This window comes from Canis lupus, chromosome 5, assembly GCF_048164855.1.
Source record: "Canis lupus baileyi chromosome 5, mCanLup2.hap1, whole genome shotgun sequence".
NCBI lineage: Eukaryota > Metazoa > Chordata > Mammalia > Carnivora > Canidae > Canis > Canis lupus.
Genome location: NC_132842.1, coordinates 60,541,948 through 60,558,729, shown reverse-complemented (window position 1 = coordinate 60,558,729; position 16,782 = coordinate 60,541,948). Strand labels below are relative to the sequence as shown.

At 50.3% G+C, this 16,782-nt stretch overlaps 1 protein-coding gene and 1 non-coding gene across 3 annotated transcripts in view; both read left to right on the top strand.

The window, feature by feature from the left end:
• Positions 1 to 16,782, top strand: part of GNAO1 (G protein subunit alpha o1) — a 172,938-nt gene that overhangs the window by 126,849 nt on the left and 29,307 nt on the right. The gene's annotated exons all lie outside the window — the stretch shown is intronic.
• Positions 4,071 to 4,179, top strand: LOC140634597 (U6 spliceosomal RNA). Its single transcript, XR_012032019.1, has one exon. It is a non-coding gene; the product is annotated as a U6 spliceosomal RNA (small nuclear RNA).

The window sequence follows — 16,782 nt, the reverse complement described above, 5'->3', positions numbered from 1 at the left end:
TTCTCCTGCATTTGGTGTCCAAACAGTTTGGGGCAATTCCCTCAACAAAGTTGAGGCCTCAAGTTGGCTGCCAAGGGTGAGGAGATGGCAGGGGGTTTGTTCAGGACAGAATCACTGTTGCCAGTGATTCCCCACCCTAGTGAAGGAAGGCACAGTTGCCGTTTTCCTTCTAATGAGAAGGTCATAGACTCCTTTGGAGCTGTGACACCGTGCACTCATTCTTACTTGAAACCAAAACTAGCAAACCAAGGAGAGAGGCATGGACAGAGAAGGAAACAGGAAGTCTCTGGCCACGGAAACCTGGAGCCCATGGCATGCCCACCCCATCTCCTGTGCTGTGCCCCAGCAAGTAGTGTACATTCCCGGTAAGTCTGGATGGTTCTCCAAGCTTCACGGAACCTAAAGCCAAGGCCCTGCTGGTGGGAGAGGGTCAAGGCCATGCAGAATGGGGAGGTGAAGTGGAATGTTCCCAGCCCATTGCCTAGAGGCTGGAGCCGGATTCATTGCTCTTGGGTATGCTCCTTCTGCTCCAAGTCCTGAGGACACCTGGGCATGTGCCTGTGTTACACTGCACGCTAAGGGAAGGTGCTTCCCAAGTGGAGGAAGTGGGCAGGTTTTAACTAGCATGATGGATGCACATGTTGATTTTTATCTCAGTAGTTCTTAACCTACTTTAATGCATATAGGAAAAGATAAAAACTGGGACTCTCTTGGGTGGCTCAGTTAAGCATCTGCCTCTCGATTTCAGCTCAGGTCATGATCTCAGGTCGTGAAATTGAGCTCTGCGTTGGTCTGCGTGCTCAGTGCGGAGTCTGCTTAAGATTCTCTCTCTCCCTCTCTCTGCCTGGCCCACTGCTTGTGTGCCCATACACACACACACACACACACACACATACACTGTGTGTGTGTGTCTCTCTCAAATAAATAAATAAATAAATAAATAAATAAATAAAATCTTTAAAAAAGAAAAAGATAAAAACTAACCTATCAAATATCCTTTTGGGTATATTGTTAGTGATACTAGATTTCCTTTCTCTTAAAATAAGTTTTAAATAGATACAAGTCTAAAGAAAAACATTAAGTCAATGCATTAAGTCTATGCAACACAGGGAGTATCCAAACACAGCAGAATTTTAACATCATATTTTGAGCACCTACTGTGCACCATGTTCTGTGATACAAGAGTGAACAAAAAAAAAAATGCCAGTGGCAGGTATGCCAATGGCTAAGGCACAGGAGACACTGCTGTGGGGCACCCTTTCCTATTTGCAGGGGAATGGAGGTGCATCACAGATTTTTTGATATTCCAGGAAACCAGCCTCTGCCTTTCTCCACTTACTGAGAGAGCAGTCTTTTTCCTGTCCAGGAACCAGGAGAGGAGGAACACTAGCAGCACCCAGAAGGGCCCCTCTGGTGACTACCACAAATATTGCTGGTATTTCCTGGCTTACATGCAACATAAGGTTATTTCCTGCCCATCTGATGGTCTAGGGCAAGTGCTCTGGGTAGATGGCTCTCCTCCACACAGTGATTCATGGACTAGCTCCTTCCATCTTATGGCACCACCACCACCACCCAGGACTGTGTCATCACATACATACATTCATCACATACATCACATCACATACATCACATACTGGGCACACTTACATCCTAGGAGTCATGGGCCACACGTGGCACACTCCACATTCACACTTCCTTGACTATAGCTCACTTACAAGGTAGGTGGCCTGTTGAAGAGTCTCGAACCCAGGGGCCATGTGAGGGCTGAAACTAAGCCCACCCTCTCCTTGCTAGGCCATATAGCCTCGAGAAAGGAACTGCCGACAAAGGTGCTGTGGGGGCTGGCATCTAGCCTGGCTGGGACTGGGGCAGAGGAGAGAGAGGAGACGGGACAGAAGATGGCAAGGGTGACCATGGAGGGGAGAGAAGCCGAAGCCCAGGGGTACCAGGTGGCCTCTTTTGTGGCCAGCAGTTTCAGAGAGTGAGGGCTGGCTTGAGCCTGTGCACACGTCTCCCCACCTAGGTAGGGGATTCCACTGCCTCTCCTCACTGAGCCCCCATGCAGCAGTGTTGAGCCTCGGGCATTGAAGCCCCTGACCACACTCTCATGCCCAGGTCTATGCAATCAGGGCCTTGTCCTTACCCCATGCCCTTGATCATCGAGGGTCAATGTCAGAAAGACAAGGATGGCTGGACCTTAGCAGGGACGGGAGGCCATGCCTTGGAGACAGCTGTCAAAGTGGTAGCACCCAGGCTGAACAGCTCCCATCCACCTGGCCCCACGCTGTCTGCAGACCCCATGGAGTGCAGCTCTCTATCCTCCCCTGACTACTAACCTAACGAGAGAGAGGCTCCCAGAGGCTTCACCCAATTCCAAGGCTCCCCCTGCCCTGTGCTCCTCTCTCATGGCCAGGCGCTGGGAGTCAGGGGAGGTGACATCCAGCCTGGTCCCACCATGCCTTCCACCTCCTCCTGCTCACAGGGTGGCCCACTGGAACTCTGCTTAGCCTATCTGGTGTACAGCTATGGGTGCCACTCTGCCTTGCCAGTGTTTTGGTTGACAAGAGTATTTGTCATCCTTGTTTCTTTATATCTGTCACCATCCTACCTGCCTCACCTGTAAACGGTGCCAGTGTCAACACACACACTGGGTCCCCAGAGTGGGCACCACCTGGGATCACCATCACCTTAGCAGCAGGGCTAAGGAAAGCCAGTGGTGGCAGCAAGAGAGGGTCCCAGGTGCCAGCTTTCCCAGAACCTGCCCTCAAGGAGAAGCCAGAAGACCAGGGCTCTGGCCTGATGCTGCCCCCAGGCTTGCTGGGTGACCTTGGACAAGGGCCCACCTCCCTTACACAGGCCTGTTTTCCCCTCGGAGCATGAGGTAGGAAGCAGTGCTGCATGACCTCTGGAGCCAGATGGCTAGACTTCAGATCCCAGCTGTACCACCTACTAGCTGGGTGACCTTGGACCTGCCTCATAACCCATCTGACCTTTGGTGTCTCTGATCATAAAAGGGTGAAATGATACTACTTCTGAACATTAAATGAACTAAAGTCCATGGAAAGTGCTCACTAAATACTGGTTACTATTACTATGTCTTAGGGCCCCTCCTTGGCAGCCAGAGTTCTGAACAGGCATGTTCACATATGTGTCTCCATATGTGGGTCTGTGTCCCCAGCTCCAAGACTCACAATGGACACAGTAGTAGCCTGGCTTTGCTGATCCTTTGGACCTGGTTGGTTTGGCCTGCCCTGGGGTTTGGCTTACCCCAGAGGTTCCTTCTGAACCCCAAGCCCAGCAGCCTTCCACCACCACTGACTGGCCTTTGACAAAAACCTGTGCAATTCTCGATTTTCTAACACCAAGGCTCCATGCCCCAGCTCTCATCCCATAAGCTGTGTGAATCAGTCACACTTCTGCAAGTGGAGCCCTCATCAGCTGGCCCTTACCTGTGCTGGCTGGAGGGTCTTGAGAGACCATCTGCTTGCGGGGGGTGGGGGTGCAGGCAAGTGGAGGTGCCTGCCACTGTTCTGTGCAGTGAGATGGTATGGTGAAGGGTCACCACATTTACCAATTCACTAAGTCAGAAAGTGATTCCTTCCTCTCTTTCAGCGTGAGAAGCTCAAGAGGAAAGTCTCAGGCTGGTGCTAGTATCTCCTTAACAACTCTGAACACTCCCCCTTGTTAACAAAGAGAAGAAGCCTTCAGCAGGCAGCAGAATCCTGCTAGAATGTTACATTAGTGTCTGCTTTCATTGTAGTTATTCTTATGGGTAACTTCCATAAAATACTTAACACAGGTTTTCCATTTACTGTAGGGATATGAAGTTTATAAAGTACAAAGATATATCTAAGAAAATTAATAACGGGTAGTCATCAGGTGAAACAGGATTCTTGCAGAAGTTATAAAGATGCTAGAGAAGAATGTTTCAGAAAGAATAATCTGATCTAGTGATTCTCAAACTTTTTGGTTTGGGGACCCCTTAAACTCTTTAAAAATTATTGAGGACCTAATTTTATGTAGGTGACAGCTATCAAGGTTTATTGCATTAGAAATTAAAACCAAGGGTGATCACTTCAGCAGCACATATACTAAAAATTGGAATGATGTAGAGAGGAATTAGTATGGCCCCTGCATAAGGATGACACACAAATTTGTGAAATGTTCCATATTTTTCTGCTTCTATCTTGTTTTATTTTTTTTTTCTTTGGGGCATGAGGGGTCCTAGAGCAGTGCCTGGTACATAATAGGCACTCAAGTATTTGTTGGAAAAAAATTAAAACCAAGAAAAATTTTAAATATTCATTCATTTAAAAATAACTATAATAAACCTATTACACATTAATATAAATAACATTTTTATGAAAAAATTATTCTAGTTTCTAAAAATGTTTCATAAAAAGAATGTCATTGTTTTACATTTTTGCAAATCTCTTTAATAAATGGCTGGCTTAATAGAAGATACCTTGATTCTCCTATGTGCTTCTGCATTCAATCTATCATGATGTGTTGCTTTGGTTGAAGAATAGGAATGAAATTTGGCCCCACATAAACGCATAGTCAGAAAAGGAAGGAGTGTTTTACTAGCCTTTTCAGATAATTCTTCGAAACTCACCCAAACTGGACAAGTGGTGGCTTCTTAAAGGTTGGTTGCAATCTGAAACTGTATCAGGGACCCTTTCCTGTGATGTTACATTAAAATCCATCAGTCTCTATAACAAATGGTGCTGGAGCAACTGTAACATCACATGCAAAAAGAAAACAACAACAAAAAAGAATCTAGATACAGGCTTTCCACCTTTCCCAAAAATTAACTTGAAATGGATCACAGATGATAGATCTAAATGTAAAAATCAAAACTATAGAACTCCTCAAAGGAACATAGGAGGAAATCATGATGACCTTCAGTATGATGATGACTTTTAGATAGAACACCAAGGTCACAATCCATGAAAGAAGTAGATAAACTGCTTTTCGTAGAAATTTAAAACTGCTCTATGAGGGCTACCATCAAGAGAAGAAGAGAAGCCATGGGCCAGGACAAAACATCTGCTAAAAAAGCATGTTTAATAGAAGACTGGTACCCAAAACATACAAAGAACTGTTAAAATTCAACAGTAAGAAAACAACCCAATTTAAAAATGGGCCAAAGACTAACAGACACATCACGAAAGAAGATGTACGGATGGCAAATAAGCATATGAAGAGATGTTCCACATCGTATGTCATCAGGGAAACACAAATTAAAACAACAATCTCCCACTACACGCCTAGTGGAATGGCCCAAAACTGGAACACTGGCAACTCCAAATACTGACAAGGACGTGGAACAACAGGACTCTCATTTATTGCTGGAGAAAAGGCAGAATGGTGCCACACTTTGGAAGGCAGTTTGGCAGTTTCTTACAAGGTGAAACAGACTCCTACCCCAGGATCCAGCAATCACATTGTTCCATATTGACTCAAAAGATGTGAAAACTGGGCAGCCTGGGTGGCCCAGCGGTTTGGCACCGCCTTCCGCTTGGGGTGTGATCCTGGAGACCGGAGATCAAGTCCCACGTCAGGCTCCCTGCATGGAGCCTGCTTCTTCCTCTGCCTGTGTCTCTGCCTCTCTCTCTCTCTCTCTCTCTCTCTCTCTGTCTCTCATGAATAAATAAAATAAAATCTTAAAAGAAAGAAAAAGATGTGAAAACTTTTGTCCACACAAAATCCTGCACACGGGTGTTCACAGCAACTTTATTCATTTTTTAAAAGATTTTATATGTTTATTTGAGAGGGAGGGCGTGCATGAGTAGGGAGAGGGGTAGAGGGTGAAGGAAAAGCAGACTCACCACTGAGCAGGGAGCCCGACATGGGGCTCGATCCCAGGACCCTGGAATTATGACCTGAGCTGAAGGCAGATGCTTAACTGACTGAGCCCCCCAGGTATCCCCCAGCAACTTTATTCATAATTGTCAAAACTTGGAAGCAACGAAGATATCTTTCAGTAGGTGAATGGATTAGTAAACTGGTATATACGCACCATGGAATGCTATTCCACACTAAAAAGAAATAAACTATCAAGTCGTGAAAAGACATGGAGGAACTTTAAATGCATATTATGAAGTGAAAGGAGCCAATCTGAAAAGGCTGCATACTATATAATTCCAACTGTGTGATATTCTGGAAAAGGCAAAACAATGGGGACAGCACAAGATCAGAGTGGTTTCCAGAGGCAGGGACGAAGGGAAGGAGTAGAAAGGCAGAACAGGTGATTTTTAGGGCAGTGGAAATACTCTGTATAATACCGTAATTTTATGGATACATGGCATTATTAATATGTCCAAACCCATAGAATGTACAATAGTAAGAGTGAACCCTGAGGTTAGGGAGGGTCATCCTTGGCAACAAGTGGGCCATTCTGGTGAGGGATGTGGATAGTGGGGGAGGCTGTGCATGGATGCTGGCAGGGTTGTATGGGAAATGGCTACCTTCCTCTCAATTTTGTTATAAACCTAAAACTGCTCTTAAAAAAATAAAATCTTTTTAAAACATCCATTGATCTGCTCTACACTCTGAATGGGTCTCTTACCCATTCATGATTTTATTTTATTTTATTTTATTTTATTTTATTTTTTTAAGATTTATTCACTTATTTATTTATGATACAGAGAGAGAGAGAGAGAGAGAGGCAGAGACATAGGAGGAGGGAGAAGCAGGCTCCATGCCGGGAGCCTGACGCGGGACTCGATCCCGGGACTCCAGGATCGCGCCCTGGGCCAAAGGCAGGCGCCAAACCGCTGAGCCACCCAGGGATCCTCCCCATTCATGATTTTAACACCATTTTGGTCATTTGGAAAATATTAGTTCAGAGTTACATAGATCTTCCAAATGTTGACATGTTTCAGCATACAGTATTATTAAAAACTCACATTTCTTAACACTGACACCGATCTCATCAAAAAAGTCTTTTAGGTATTAGGAAGCTGTCAAGCTCATGATGGTAAAGACAAGTTTTCCAACATTCTTTCACTTGAAAGCTGGAATTTTTTTTTTCATTTTGGTGACAGAGTTGTTAGTTTTTTTCCTTGAAATGATGGGCTCACTAGGTTTGTTTTCAGAAAATATCTTCCAGAGACCAAATCCAAACTACCATTGTTTGTCAGGCATTCTTTTAAATAAAAGTGCTGTCCCATGGATAAAGGGACTATTTTGGCTGGCAGCTCAGTCTTACAAGTGCCTTTCCTCCAGAAAGCCACCCGTCCTCCGGTTTGCATAATTGTGTTATGCATCCTTCCCATTTCATTACACAGAATATGAAAAAGATACTCAGGGTAGAGATTTTTTTAATTCTTAATTTTTTCCTACTTCAAGGACATTCTTTAGTAAAAGTGGCATCTTCTGTGATCCACCATGTGAATTCATGGTGTCAAACATGTAGTGGCAACTGGTATAGTTTGGTGGTCTTGCTTCCTGCTCAGGAGCTTGCGGTTTTATCTCTTACGGCTTTTGCACTATCTGTGCAAGCAGCTGACACTGTTAGAAAGGCAAATAATGTCTTAGTATTGTCATGAACACAGTTTTGATCTTCTGGACCCCCTGCAAGGGCCTCTGAGACCCCCAGGGGTGCAGACCACACCTTGAGAACCACTGGTGTAGTCAATCTCTTCTTTGTGCCTTTGGGGACCTTCAGACCCCAAAGAAGAGATGAGGCTGCCCAGGGTCCCAGAGCCAGTTGGAGGCAGGGCCAAATCTTCTCTGACACCTAATGTCCCTGAGACCTGGAAGCTGAGTGACATGCTCCTTTTTGAACAGAGGCAGTATCTGATCACATTGATGGTGAACGGATGCCTCCAGTGAGGGGACAATGAGACAGGAAAGGGTATCAATGAATAAGCCTAAGTAGAGGCACCAATCAGCCAAACCTGTCCTCTTGCAGCTTGGCCTGCCTTCCTGCAACCCCTGCCATGCATATGGTAGTCCCACCTCCATCTTCCCTCTTCCATAATTATGTTGCTAATATCTCCCAGCCGAGGCGGCTCTCATTAAGCTATTCACCATCGTCACTTTGTGTTCTGAAAAGATGAGGTTGGCCATTATCACTTTTCTTTCCCTTTGACTGAGCTCTGTGTGGGTAATTTTCTTCTGCCCTTGTTCGTTTCTTAGAAATTTAGCCTCACCAATTTTAGTTCTTTTCTCCTATCTTAGAACATTGTGCTCAGGAGAAAGGCGGCAGAGGATGAGGGTATCACAGATTTGGAAATTTCTGTCCCATTCACCTTTAGATTTATTTTTGACTGAACAGTGCCTGCTTGGTGGCTGGGCTGTCCCCCATGCTCCTGTTGAGAGACACTTGGGAGGTGCAGGCTAGCAGGTCTGGACCCGCCAAGGGGAGAAAGCAAAGCACCAAGAGAGAGTGGTGCCATGTCAGGCTGTTCCAAAGTGGGTGACAAGACTGCATCTCCACTTCATACCTGGGGATCTGAGGCAATCAGAAACCTTGGTGATGGAAACATACCGTTGCACCCCCAACCCTGAGGGCCCAGTACATGTCTATCCCACAACCCCCCCCCCAACCCTGCATAGCACAGCCAGCTGTGCCCTGGCAAACCTCCCTACAGGCCCTCACCCCATTCTGCACTGACCTCAGCACTCCCCTGCCCAGAAGCAGTAGACTAACTACTGCCCTTTACCCTGCCAATGTCCCTACCCAGCCTGGCACCCAATGCCCTCCAGGGGTGGCCTGGGGAGACAGACAGGATAAAGCAGCTTTTGCTGAGAATGGCAGAGCTGGGACAGGGAGGGGGTGAGCACTGAAAGCCCAGGGCACAAATGCTACCGCTACCGGGGAGGCAGAGGGAGAGAGAGAGTGTCCCAGGCCCCACCTCCAGGGAACATCAGCATTTGCTCTGTGGGACTCAGATTAGCAGTCCTGCCACGGGACCTTGGCTGCCTCCAGCCCTGTCTCTGTGGAGCTGCACACGTTCACACTCAGCTACTTGGAAGAGAAGCTCCACCAAGATGTAGTCTGGGTGGGAGCCCCTTGGGCCACCCATGCAGGTGAGGTGACTGTTCCTAGTTTAATGTCTAAGGGTCACATGGACCTCCAAGCCTACCATCATCCTCAGGCCCTGCCAATGGGCAGAAGGGCATCTGATGCCCTCAAGGAGCCTTTGATTAGGGTCTCTGCCCTTGCCCCTTTAATTCCCTCCTCAGGGAAGACCTATCTCTAGCCTGTCCCCTGCTTCCTGAGCATGATTGACCCCTGACTGCCCATCCCCCAGACATACCTCTCTCATATTCGTTCATCCACACCAATTTCTTCCCTCAGTGTCTGCCTCCCAGGAGGCAGTTCCATGGATGTGTCTCATGCCCCCACTGACTGCAAGCTTGGGCAAGCAGGGTCCAGGTCCTGCTGGGTGATGTGTCCCCAGTGCCCAGCCATGGGCTCAGCATGGGAAGACATCCGGCCAGCCTATAGTGAAGAAGGTGTCACTGGACTAGCCCTGGCTGCTCCTGCTTTACTTGGGCCAGGGCCAGGGCCAGGGGTAGGATACCACACCAATCGCAGGGGCTGTGACAGATGGTTTCTGAGTGGTAACTTCTAGGTGTGGAGTGTTGGAACCAGTGAAGGAGTCTCAGAAGACTCAGGCCACAGTAGCCCCCATAAGCCCAGGTTCTTAAAGATAGATAGTAAGCCAATAGAGAGAACTGCTTCTAAATATTTGGAAAATCCAAGGGTTTTGAGGCTGGAAAGAGTGTGATCCTTCAGAAAACCCAAGTTTCTCCACTTCCACAGGAGGCAGCCTGGGTCCCCAACAGAGAAGGTTCCCAGAAGGGCTTAGAACAAATCCCTGAAGATTGCAGGCCCCTGACAAGAGAGGGGGCCCTGGGCAGAAGGAGGGAGAGCCAAGGGGGCAGTTCTCCCCTGCTGTGTTTAGGGCACCAGCTAACGGACTGGGGAGGTTCAGGCAGTATGTTCTTTTTATGCCAAACTTAAGGCCGAGACTGTACTCATTAGTGGGTGTACAGTGGATAAATGAGTAAATAGGTGGATGAAAGGGTGGGTAGCTAGATAGATCAAGAAGGAGTGAAAGGAATAGGCATGCCAGTGAGTAATTAAGGGACAGACAGGTGCTGGTGTAGGATAGAAGGGAGGCAAAGGGACAGGTAGGTGGGTGTGGAAGTGAGTGGATGGTTGAACAAGGGTAGCTGATAGGTAGATGATGTAATGGGTGGGTGGATGGCTGAGTGGGTGGATGGATGATGTTTGATGGGTAGGCACCTTCGATAGGTAGTACAGAGTACAGGGATGTGTGGATGGATGGATGGATGGATGGATGGATGGATGGATGGGCAAATTTGATAGGAGGCAAGACTGGAGGGCAGCCCTGGTGGCACAGCGGTTTAGCGCCGCCTGCGGCCTGGGGTGTGATCCTGGAGACCCGGGATCGAGTCCCATATCGGGTGTCCTGTGTGGAGCCTGCTTCTCCCTCTGCCTGTGTCTCTGCCTCTCTCTTGCTCTCTCTGAATGAATAAATAAATAAAATCTTTAAAAGAAAAAAAAAAAAAGACTGGAGACCACCAAGTCCTTGATTCTGCTTCAGGATCTTTCTAGGGAACCAAGAAGGTTCCCTTCCTTTCCTTAGGACAAGTGGTAGACCTATGACTTTCCCCAGCTTTCCCAGAGACCCTGTGAACTGACCGCATGTTGTAGGCACAGGCCCTGCTAAGACCCTTAAGCCCAAGTGAAGAAAGAGCCCCAAGGATACCTGGCCCCCAGCCACTAAATGCCTGTAGTGCTCCAATTGTCACCACTAACAAAAACACCTTACAAATGTCTAAACTAATCCCTGGTGTGGCACCACTTCACTGAGAGTCACAATGAAGGAGCCATTGGTCAGCCCAGGGCCAGGAAGGCAGGCCCCTGCCAGAGGGGTGAGGGAGGGGCCTGTCCCCACCCCTGTCCCCACTCTCCGGGAGGCCTGGGGCCTGGCCACAGAGAGGAAGGGAGAGCCCTCCCCTAGGTGTGAGAGAGAGAACTGTCGTGCTGCCTTGGGGGCACAGGCCTGGGTGGGCTGGGCTGACAGCTTCTGACTGCCCAGCATGCCCCCTGCCCACCATGCTCCACCAGCTGGCATTGCAGTGTGGAGGCCAGGCCTCCAGCGGCTGGAGTCTCCGTGCCTCTTCCCCTTGAGGAACAGTGGGGCAGCCTGGTGGTCCAAGGAAGGCAGCGACGCCTTCCAGGCCCTCCAGGCCCTGCCCAGCTTGGTCTTTTGAGCTCAGGCTGACCTTCTTGCTCCCGCTCCGTTGGCCTGTGTGTTTTTGCCCCCTGGCGGGAGCCAGGACAACTACAGCTCACAGGGCGGGGCGGGGCGGGGCAGGGTCAGGTGCAGGCTTTTCCCTGTAGCTAGAGGACTAGGTGCCCGTGTGCACACACATGTGTGTGTTTGTGCATGTGCAAGCGCCTGTGCATGCATGTGTTCACATTTCACTCAGCCTGGGAGATTAGCGATGGAGCCAAACTCTGAAAGATCCAAAGCAGCTCCTCAAATGGAAGGGGTTATTATTATAATTACAATGATTATTGTTATCAAGATGATCATGCTTGCCTGAAAAGTCTCGTACAAAAGCAGCCTGATTTTATGTCAGCTTGTTGTTTGTGTCTGAGGGACTTCATCTCTGCCTATAATAACTAACATTTGCAGGGCTCTTTATGTTGCGAAGCCGAGTCGCATCCTTAGCCTGTTTCATCTGCGCAGACAGCCCCGGGGGCGGAGGAGGGGGCAACTAACCCGGGAACAGAGGCTGGGGGAGGTGAGGCGGTGACGTGCCTGTCCAAGGTCACAGGGCCAGAAAGCTGCAGAGCCAGCATGTGAACCTGGGTCACCTGACCGAAAAGCCCTGCTCACTTCCCCACCACACCCTTTGCATCTCATCTCTGTGAGGCAGGAAGCTCTTTGTTGCACCTCAGCTCCAAGCCTTTTTGCCGCTGTTTATTGAAAAGTGCACACTGCCCTGAAGAGGAGGGAGAGGTTGGGAAGAAGCACGCATTAAATTAGAAGTGTAGTTTCTGCGGATGAATACACCTGGGCACCGCCCAGCCCCTGGCAGCGCCTGGCTGGTGAATGGAAGTGTGTGGTGTGCATCCCCGTGGCTCAGCTGGGCCGCTGCCAGCTGTCCTGGGTCAGCCCTCACTAGCGCCCCCCAGTGTGGCCCAGCCGCAGCTCTGGGAGGGCTGAGCTCGGGAAGCCAGGGCCGAGTGGTGTCTTTGCTCCAGAAGCAGCCGGCCCATGGCAGAGGGCTTTCTGGAAGTAGAGCCCCTCACTCCTGGACGCCAGTGAGCAGTCCTACTGATGACCCTGCCGGTGTCCCAACTGTCCTCTGGGTCTCGGGTGCTGCTTCCCGAGCATGCTCATGGCTGGTCCCGAGCAGCACACGTCCTCCTTGTGGGAGGCCCCCGGCCCTACACCAGAGCGAGGGTCCCCCTGTGTGCTGTCGGCGCCCTGCTCTCTGGCAACGGCCCAAGGCAGCCCACCTCTGGGAAGTGCCCTGCAGTCTGTGCTGAGCTCCCCACCCCACCAGACGGTGGAGATATCCCCTGGGCTCGTCTCCACACGCCCCTTTGTCTCTCCCCCTGCCCACTCCTGTCTCCAGACGTTGACAGATAGTTTACCTAGGGGGTCCTCCATAGTTGTGGGGGTCCCCAACAGTACCTCACCTCCACCAAGAGCAGCCTCCCGCCATCTGTATGTCAACATTATGAGCAGGGTGCCACATTAATGCTGTTTTTAAATCATTGATGTGGTAAAAAAAAGAATCCTCCAGGTATCCTTGAGAAGTCACAGCCTCTCCATAGCCTCCCAATCCTAAAGTGATAAGAATGGCATCTTGCCCACATTCATGTTCCAAATGCACGGTGTGGCTGTGCCCTGGAATATTCCACCTGTTTACATACACACACACACATACACACACATTGCAGGAGACACAGGTTGACCTCCTCATCTTCCCGTGGCCCCCCAGCAGCAGCTCAGCCCACCCCCAGTTTCATGCTGTGCTGGTGCTCTCCGTTTGCCCGCACAACAGCCCGGTGAAGGGAATGATGACTGTTGTCCCCATTTCTCAGAGGAGGACATTGAGCCTCAGAAAAAGGAAAGCCTTGCTCAAACTAGGAGCCCAGACTGGAGCCCAGGTCTGGGTGCCTCCCGAGCCTATGGGCCTGAATCCCCAGAAGGCTGCCCAGAGGGTGGGTGCCATGGGAGCTGGACATTAAGCCAAGGCAGTCCCAGCTGGTGGAGCATGGTGGGCAGGGGGGGCATGCTGGGCAGTTGAAGCTGTCAGCCCAGCCCACCTAGGCCTGTGCCCCCAAGGCAGCACGACACACCTAGGGGAGAGCCCTCCCTTCCTCTCTGTGGCCAGGCCTCGGGACAGTGGGGACAGGGGTGGGGATAGGCCCCTCCCTCACCCCTCTGGCAGGGGCCCACCTTCCTGGCCCTGGGCTGGTAGATGCTTCCCTCAGTGTGACCCTCAGTGAAGTGGTGCCACACCAGGGGCAGTTTAGACATTTGTGGGGTGTTTTTTTAGTGGTGAGAATTGGGACACTTTGGGCATTTTAGTGGCTGGGGGCCAGGCATGCCGGTGTGTGACAGAGCCACATAGGGAAGAATGTCTTGTGCTGCACTCAGCTGTGCAGGGCCCTGTGGGCACACCTGTCAGTGAGCAGCCTAATTAAACTCCTCACAGAACTGTTAACAGAATCCCACCATGCTGCCTCTAGGGTCCAGCACGTGGCCAGTGCCCACAGCACACCTACTGCCACACACTGGCGGCATAGTACAACATGTGGGCACCATACCCAGAGCATGGCCCAGACGCTAAGAGAGGTGGGGAGTCAGAGGAGCTGTGTGGGTCCCAGTAATGGCAGGTAGGCCTGATGGTCTCAGCAGACCAGGAGATGGAATGGTCAGGACTATTTGAGATACAAATGCAAAAGTAAATCAAAACGTATCCTCAAACTGGATTTGGAAAAAAATCAAGAGATTGACTCAAGTAACTAGAAGGCCAGAGGTATATGTGACTGCCGGATTTGGGTATTGCCTGTTAGCATGTCTCAGGATGTCTCCCTCTCCAGCTCTGCTTTCCTCAGTGATGGCTTCACAATCAGGTGTGCCCTCCCTTTGAGTGTCTCTTTCCTAAAAGTTTCTGCAAATATCCTGGTGCTGCTTGAGTCTGGGGCTGCTTGTAGTCTAATCTAACAAACATGGATTCTTCGTCCATCCCAGATTGTTCACTGAGGCCAGCGGGATGATTGGCTAGGCCCAGACCACGTGTCCACCACTGGAACCAGGGGACAGAGTCAGCCCCACCCAGACCACTCATGATGTGGGTCAGAAGAAGTGCTCTCCTTCAGGAAAGCTGAGACTCTAGGGCCAGAAAATGAGGGAATGGAAGGCATCTTAGTGGAGAGGGAGTGGGATTCGGGGACGGGGACTTAGTATGAGACCTGGGGAGCTCTGAAAAATCAGGAAACTATCCCTGCCCTGAGGAACAGGCACACAAGATACCAGCTGTGATGTGTGGTCAGTGCGCTGTTGGACAGACTCTGCCTGGGGGCATCACAGAGGGCTTCCCTGAGGAAGTGACATTTGAGATGGGGAAGAGTCCAGGCACACAGATCATCTGGGCAGTAGCGCACTGTGAAGTGGGATAACCCTGGTTTACCTGGGCAGCAAAAAGAAGGGCTGTGTGTTTGGAGCCCCATGAGAGGGGAAAGGTGGGAGGAGATTGAGACAGATGGGTAGGCAGGGGCTCAGGGGCCAAGGTAAGGAGTTTGGAATTTAAATATTTATATTTAAATTTAAACTCTATTGAAAGAGTTTAAACAGGGAGAGTTATTGTGCCCAGTAAGATTAGGTTTAACTGTGAATATCTGAGGCCCCGAAAAGTGATTTCAATAATAAATTTATTTTAAATTTTAAAAAAAGTTCAAAAGGTATGAGGTGTCCACAAAGTTGTCAAGGACCTAGGGCTGTTTTCTACTATCCCTAGGGTATGGACCTTGTCTTCATGATCCAAGTTGGCTGCTAGAGCTCCAGCCACTACATCCAAGTTCCAGCTTCAGGAATGAGGAAGTAAGAGAAAAGGGTGCAACTTCCCTTTAAAAAGGACACTTTGGTTTACCTCTCATTGGGTGGAACTTGTCACTTGGTCACACCTAGCAGTGAGCAAAGTTGGGAAATGCATCTTTTATTTGGATGTCAGGATGCTTGGTTCTTTTTCTAAGGGAGAAGGAGAGAATTGATGTCACACTAACAATTTCCTGCTGGCTGCCATATGAGGAACAGACTAGAGAGAAGCAAGGAGGGAGTCCTTGGGAGGGGACTGAGGGCAGCCAGAAGGACGGTGCTGGCTCGGACCCGGGGAGGTGTGTGAGAAGATGGGGAGAAGCAGTCTGAAAACAGCTTTAATAGAAAAACCAGCAGGACACCAGACAGGGAAGCAGCAGAAACAAGGGTGAGGCCTAGTCTGAGTCTGAGCAGCTGGGCTGGTGGTGGGGCCGTGGGCAGGGAGGGGGAGGATGTGCACCTGCACAGCACCCCCAGCACCGCCACACCTTGGGGATGAGGTGAAGTTGGGAGGACAGCTCCAGAGCCTGGGCTGTCCCCTGGAGGACTCCCAGTGAGCCATCCATCCCAGCCTTCCCCGAGCTGTACAGTTTGTCCTGCTGGAACCCCAGGACACAGGCAGGGAACCTCACGAAGGCGTTGAGAGTGGCCTTGGTTGTGAGGCACACCTGGCTACGAGGCACTCAGGCCAGAGGGTGTCTCCCACCCTCACCCCTGTCCTGACTCCCTTCCCACACAGCTGACAGGAACCATGACGGTGCCGCCCAGAGGAGGAAGTTGGGAAAGCTCTGGCCAGGTTCTCCAGCTGCATTCCTCAGACAGGACAGACAGACAAGACAGCCAGCACATGGGGGGCTGAGGAAGACCAAGCTTCATTCCCCAAGGTCACCCAGGCACTCGGGAGCAGTGTCAGTGTGTAGGCCCCTGATTCATAGGCCTGTTTTTAGCCACAGGTGGAGGCAGCACCCCGGCTCACCCACCCTGCCTGAGCCACTGCCTGCCTAGGGCACCCATCACCTGGGCCCCAGGGCCAGTTTTCCAGGTCAGTGTCCCCAGGGGAGGCTCAGATGCTGCAGAAACTCGTCTCCACATGGTTCAGAACCTGAGAGGCCAGCCTGTCTTGGCAGGCAGCCCTCTGTGTCAGCTGTGGGTGACTTGGGAATCCAAAGGCTGGGATCTTTGGGACCGCACCCCTTGGGAGCTGGACCTGGGCTAGCACTGTGGGCTTGGCCTGCTAGCCTCCAGGCAGTTGGAGCTTCCTTCCCAGGGTAGACTGCCACCAGAACTTTCCCATCCACCTTCTGCAGTAGACGGGCCTTGCCTCGTAAGTAGCTACCTAGCTGGACAGCTCAATGCTAGAAAGTTTCCATGGAAGACTTTGACCCCACATACCTTTTGTACGGAATCTTTTGTCAGCCACAGAGTGCCCAGATGCTAAACCTCATTTCCTTTGTGTCTTTCCTACCCCACGGAACACCTGCAGATTTCCAGCAATTTCCCTCACTTCTTGAGCACGTGCCATGGGTGAAGTAGTCTGTGTTTCCTCTAGCTTAGAGGACCAGAGGGCCCTGAGGGTAGAGGGATCAGCTAGTGATGATTACCAGGCACGCGAAAAGAAGACCCGACACCAGAGGACCCGTGATGTCAGGGACAGGGCAGGCCAGGGGCACCC